The sequence below is a fragment of the Limanda limanda genome, chromosome 16, assembly GCF_963576545.1.
Source record: "Limanda limanda chromosome 16, fLimLim1.1, whole genome shotgun sequence".
Lineage (NCBI taxonomy): Eukaryota > Metazoa > Chordata > Actinopteri > Pleuronectiformes > Pleuronectidae > Limanda > Limanda limanda.
The window spans coordinates 1,315,375-1,322,108 of NC_083651.1; the positions used below are offsets into that span (position 1 = coordinate 1,315,375).

General features: G+C 41.1%; 1 long non-coding RNA gene across 1 annotated transcript; it reads right to left on the minus strand.

Moving 5' to 3' along the window:
- Window positions 1–696: 696 nt before the first annotated feature.
- LOC133021441 (uncharacterized) lies at window positions 697–6,297 on the minus strand. The gene is made up of 2 exons (XR_009682963.1): window positions 6,234–6,297; window positions 697–1,214 (listed from the first exon to the last, which is right to left on the minus strand). It is a non-coding gene; the product is annotated as an uncharacterized LOC133021441 (long non-coding RNA).
- Between the last annotated feature and the right edge of the window lie 437 nt (window positions 6,298–6,734).

Below are 6,734 nucleotides of genomic sequence, written 5' to 3' on the forward strand. Positions count from 1 at the left end.
ATACCTCAAAAGAAAATGTTACTTTGGGACCTGATGCTGTCCGGAGCTGCAGGATTCAGACAAACAACAATTATTATACTAAATCTTCTCCTTTTAATTATTGTTATCATTATTATTATTTTGATATGATGAATTATTAGTGCTGTTATTAATAACATCATTCCATTAATAATGATCTCTCTTGTTTGTCGCTCTCTATTCTCTCGCCCCCTGTCTTCCTCTTCCATCCCCTCTTTTCCAGCCTCCTCTCCTCCCACTATCTCTCTCTCTTCTCTTCCTCTTTTACACCCCCCCTCTCCTTCTTGCCCACCTTGAGTCTGGCTCTAGAGGTTTCTTCCAGTTTATGAGTTTTTTCTCCACAGTCTCCAAAGTGCTGCTCATTGTGGGAACGGTTGGGTTTCTCTATACATTTGAAAGTCTTGACTTTCTATGTAAAGTTCCTAGAGATGATGTCTATTATGATTTACACGCTATATAAATAGAATTGAATTGACTAAAAACACATAACTCTTTGTATTAGAGAGCAAAGGAATCTGTTAAAAGTATTTCAAATAGCTGCCATTTCTGTTTTTCAGCTCCAGGACAGATTGAAGGAGAACGGACTGAGTGGCGTCACCTTGAGGTGGAAAAAACAGGCTGATGGGAAAGTTTTCCACGAGGAGGAGAAAGGTTCCGACAAGAAAACAAAAACTGAGCTTTAAAAATGTGACTTTCACTTTTATTGCATGCGCTAAAGTTTCATGTCTGCACGTGTACACACCTCTATCACTGTACGCAGTTAAACCATAACTATGAATGATGTAGAAAAACTAGCCTTTGTTTGATTATATGCTTAAACTGTGCGTCTGTGTGTAAAGAGCATCAGGAACTGTATGCAGCCCGGCAAGAATGTCTAACTAACACCAGACACAGGGAGAGTCTCCATCGGAAGGAACATGTAATGAGTTGCTAGGCAGGTTTATAACATTACAGCTGAGTATGTCTTATACTAAGGGAATCACAAAGACCCACAGCACAGGGCAAGCTTTTACAAAACAGATTCCTGGTTGCAACTGTACACTTTTACCAGACAGCACCATATATCCAGCATAAAGAAATGTAATGCATGCGCCCTTACTGGAATGATTTTTTTTTTTTAACCTTTATTAAGTGTGTGGAAATGTTATCATTAATGTGTGTGTGTGTGTTTCCTGGAAGAGTCCTCCTTCCTCTACCTGGACTGAAAGAGAGAGAACACATCCTGGCATTAGAAAAACAGTTATTGTGTCAATAGTGATTCTTATAACATTAATGCATTCATGAATATTTGGATGATTCTGTCTATTGTTTCTTTACAGTGAAAGAAACTAGAAATGTCTTGTGATGTACTTGTGTGTTATTACTTCATTAATCTGCTCTGTGATGGTTCTTCAACACAAACTGACACTTTGGATCATTTGGACTCTGTCTGGTTTTGACTCCTTCACTCATTCTCCTTGTGAATGAGATTTCAGCTCTTAGCTCTCACCACACAACTTGTGTGTGTGAGTATTTGTCTTCACAACTGATGCAGCTGGATGTTTCCTAATGTAATGATGCTGGGAGGGATATTATATTATCGTTAGAAAAATAACCATCTTTCGGTTTTTGTGGTCAGAATAAAATGCAAAATTACAAAAAATGGACTGCTTTTGGTTTCATGCAATCCTTCTTTTATAGAAAATAGTTTGTTAAGATAAAGTAGATATACAAAAACTTGTAAATTAATGAATGCATCAATAAATCTATGTATTTGCAACATAAATGAATGACTTATGTTCTTTTTGACATAAAATATCTTGAGCAGCACACATAAGTAGCTTGATTAAATATATGTATTGAAATAGTGACCAGCAGAGGTCGCTATGTGTTACCAAATTCTTCATTTCTCCAAACATGACCAGCTAATTATAACTTTTAATGGGCCTTTTCCTTCCTGGTGAACTGTGACATTAGGTCTATAGTGGACATATCAATTTTCCACAGCAGTATTGATCATCATATTTGCAACGGGCAGGCTTTTAAGTCCATTTAATGAATCATTAATATTAAAATGTGTTGTGCAATAGGAGTAGACTTGACGTTGGCTAATTATTAATAATCATGAAATATGATTATTAAAATAATAAAAATTATCTATCAAAATTAATTAAATTATTAATTGAAGATGATCAGTAATCAAATAACAATAAAACCACTAATGAGAAAATAGGAATTATCAATTAGAAAGTATAAGCTATCAATTAACAATGATAAGGTTATCAACCAAGAATAATGAAAATAATTAGTCAAAACAATAAAATTATCAATTTAAGAATAATACTATCTATATTAATAATTGAGAAAGGGGGGCACCACCCTGGTTTCCCAGGGACCAACGATGTCAAGCTATAATTATCAGTCTCATAATGATAAATGTCAAATTAATAATGTCAATATTTTAATATTAACGATTACTTAATAAACAGTGAAGGCTTCTAAGTTCGAGCACAGGCGATCATAATCCAGCTGCAATCACATACATATGCAGAAATAATCACAGACTACAGATACTTTAATTACAAAAGTATTTATTAAAAAGGGGAAATAAAGTTATAATGTTATTCAATGATTTATCATTTTAACAAGCTCCAATATTTCAAAGATAAACACAGCAGCAGCACTTATCACAATTCAGAAAATACATGGACAACCTGCGGTCTACCTATGTATGTCTGTCTCTATGTGTGTGTGTGTGTGTGTCTGTGTCAGAATGTCTCTCTGTGTGTGTGTGTCTGTGTGTGTGTGTGTGAAATAAAGTTAGTGTTATTTAATGATTCATCATCTTAACAAACTCCCATATTTCAAAGATCACAACAGCAGCAGCATTTATCACGATTTAGAAGACACATGTATCCACCTATGTGTATCTGCGTGTGTATGCATCTGTCTGTGTCTATCAAAGTGTCTGTGTGTGTATGTGAAATAAAGTTAGTGTTATTTAATGATTTATCATTTTAACAAACTCCCATATTTCAAAGATAACAACAGCAGCTTATCACAATTTAGAACACGCATGTAACCTCTGGTCCATCTATGTGTCTCTGTGTGTGTGTATCTGTCTGTGTCTATCAAAGTGTCTGTGTGTGTGTGTGTGTGTGTGTGTGTGTGTGTGTGTGTGTGTGTGAGAGAGCGAGAGAGAGAGAGAAAAGGAAGGGGGCGTGGCGATGACGCAGTCACATCTAAGATGGCGGCCGATCATGATTCGTGGAATCAAGGCCTAAAAACTCTCAAAATGGCGGATTGACTACAAAACAAGATGGCGGAGCCGTTATGAATTTAGAGCCAGGATGGGAGGAGAGAGAGAGCGGAGGCGTGGCAATAATAGACTCAAAATGGTGGGTTAACTTGCGTTATTCAAGATGGAGTCTATGTTAATGACACCATGTGGCCAGAGCGCACACTGGTGGTCGTCACATGAATTACACAAAGGAAATTTTAGACAAAGAGAATTCTTATCTCTGCTTGGCTTTGGGGGCCGAATGGTTTCCAGATGTGTTCAGCCTCTCTAAGCATAGATTTAACTATGTGACATGACCTGTATTATAAATACAGGTCAGAAGTGTGTATAGGTCGGTTTAGAAGGAGAGAGAGAGAGAGAGAGAGAGAGAAAACATGTAAGGAGAGTTCAAAGAAGCTCTTAAAAATACGCCAGAGATAGATTAACAGTGATTCACCCCTCAGCCCCAAGCGGACGTTGTGGGCTGAGGTTCTGATCGGTAAACTCACTGGAGACTAACACAGATGTTAACAGCGTGGCTGGAGGCTTTCCTCGCAGCACTCAAGCACTAACACAAAACCCGGAAATGAACCGGAAGTAGCCGAATCGTCGTGGCTAAACAATGAGACACGGAGATCCCACAAACAAATACACTCAAATATTAAACAATATGCTACGTATCTGCCCAGATAATCAAGTCCCTTACTGTACAACCCTCGCGATGTGCCTGCGACTCGGCGCGAATGTGTCGGGGGCCAGTGAATCACGTGGTCTCTCTCACGAGCGGAGCTCCGGGCTCGGCCGCTGGACCGGAAAAGGGAACGAATTCCTCGTGCTCCTTGACGGAATGAAACTTCGCCTTTCTTCTGTAACAGCGGAGATCGTGCTGCTTTACAGGAACGGAGTGGATTGTCTCATACTCCTCAGCGGGATGAACGTCGCGCTTCTGCAGGGAACGGCTTTGTAGAAGCCGTTTGTGGATCGTTGGAAAAAGTTAAGTCTATGGAAGTGTCGGAGTCCGTCCAGCGGGGCACTTCCTGTTTCGATCTTTCAAGTTAAAACAGGAAAGGTCCTATCAAGATAAAACTTTGACTGAGATAAAAGAAGAAAATGAAACGACTTCAAATAAAATGATATTAAACAAACGTCTAATCGCCTCCTTAGTTACTGAGTCGTGTGGTTAGACCTCTTGAGGTCAGAAAACAACTTGAGCAGCGTGGAAAAGAGGCAGATTTCTGGGAGCAGAGGGGTTTTGTTCTACCTGGGAGGTACCTGCCCCCCTGGAGGAGGGGTCAAGGGTCAGTGTTGCCCTCAGCCAATTAGATGTCAGGGTCCCGACCTTAGTGGGCGGGGATTCGACCTCAGTGGGCGTTTCAGAGTCTCATTTGGGTTTTTGCAGAGCGGCCTGCAACATCTCCCCACCAGGCCCTGCTGGAGGGGGGGGCATAGTGGGGGTTCAGGAGATGCTTTCCCCACCAAGGCGAGGCTCCAGGCTGTCTAGAGAAGGTGTGACTTAAGACTGAAACTGGTTGAACTGGTTTCAGCTGGGCCTTGTAGGCCTCAAGTATTTACAACCTATTGTTTGATGGTCACTCAGGACCTCACCCCCAACAAATGATCATGTATGTGTTTCCTGGAGGAGCCCTCCTTCCTCTTCCTGCCCTTATTCGGTGATGTTTTCTTCCAACTGATTCAGCGGACGGACACAGCAGATAGACACAGATGATGATTTCATGTCTTTTTCTCATGTTATGTTTTGTGAAACGCCTCTTTCTACAAGTTCTGGCTTTTGTGAACTTGGGGCCAGTTCCACTCTGAGCACCCGTGCTTGTTGTGTAACTTCTGCAGAGCTTACTATTAAAATGTCTCAAAGGCAACTCCAGTCTGAGAATTTCCTTATTTCAAATCACAAGAGGAATTTCCATCACATAGATTTACTTAGTTTTACTGTCGCCATAGTGCGTGTCAATTTTCACAACAACCGGGAGCCGTCACCTTTGACCCCGGAGACACGAGAACTTCCGGTTCCACTCCACACAGCGACACCTGCAGGTGGGATGAACTCACTGCAGCTAGTGATGCGTCCTTTCGTGTGGAAGCTTCGCAGCGTGTGTCGAGGCTTGTGTTGATGACGTAGGTGGTGACGATCAAAGCCTTGCGAGCCGGCTGCCATGGATCCCCCCCCCCTCACATTGTGTGGACTTGGGACTTTATATTGTTATATTGCGTTTGTTTGCAAAAAAAAAAGAAACTGCCTGTCCTTTGTTTTATTTGTCTTATGTAATATTCTAATTTTCTGAGATACTGAATTTGGGGTTTTCATCAGCTGTAAGCCATATTCATCAACATGTAAAGACATAAACGCTTTAAACATTTTAAAAATAAACTTGACTTGATTTAATTATTTGTGTAGTAAATCTATATAATATATGAGTTTCCCTTTTTGAATTGAATTATCGAAATAAACGAACTTTTCCATGATATTCTAATTTATTGAGATGCACCTGTATATAGAGCGCTGCCTGCCATTTATTGTCCACTTGATGGCGCAGTGGAGCAAATTAAGCACCATGAAGCTTCAGCCCACGAGTGAACCAATTTGGTGGAAAGCTTCAATGCTTCATGAAGCTTCATCTAACCAGTGGCGTTTCTACATAAGGGGCACTGCCCCACCAGATGGCGCTGGTGTGCAGAAAGCTAAATACTGCATATCTGAACTTTGTGGCAAAAATATGTTTTATTTTATTTTATATGCAAAAAGCGTGAATGTGTGTGTGAATAAACGAGACTCACAAGCATTATAGTCTTGTTTTGGAGTCATTTGATTCGTGTGTGTTTCTGTCTGTGAGTTTGCTTTGTGAAACGCACATGCACAGAAATGTAATCTTTATCTTATTTAGTTGTTGTAAATGTGATGAGACGTTGACCATCAGCAGCAACTCAACTTTTCTTTCACCTCAGTTTCTTGAAGCCTCTTCACCTCCTCCTTCAGCAGAGAAGAGATCCGTCATCTCCTTCTCCTTCTACCAGGTCACGTATGTCACCCACCTGAAGCAGAGAGGAGACATGAGCTGTGCTGCAGCGCCTCCTTCAGGAGGATTCTCCTCTTCATCAGGACTGTACCTGACTCTGCATGGAGCTCATGTAGAGGTTTGCCTCCTCCACGGTCTGCTGGGTTAGTCCTAACAGCTCCTCCTGCACCTCCTCCCTCCTCCTCCTCCTCTCCCTCCGCACCTCCTCCCTCAGCCCCGTCATGTCCTTCTCCGCCCACCACAGCTTCTCCTGCAGCTCCACCTTCTGTGCCTTTAACACCCTGTATGTGTTCTCTAACAAGAACTTTTCATCTTTCACCTCCCTCAATAATCTCGTTTCTCTTCTTCTCCAACTCCAACTCCATCCTCCTTCTCCTTTCCTCTCTCTCAAACGGGAGCCGTTAGCTTTGAGCGCGAAGAAAAGA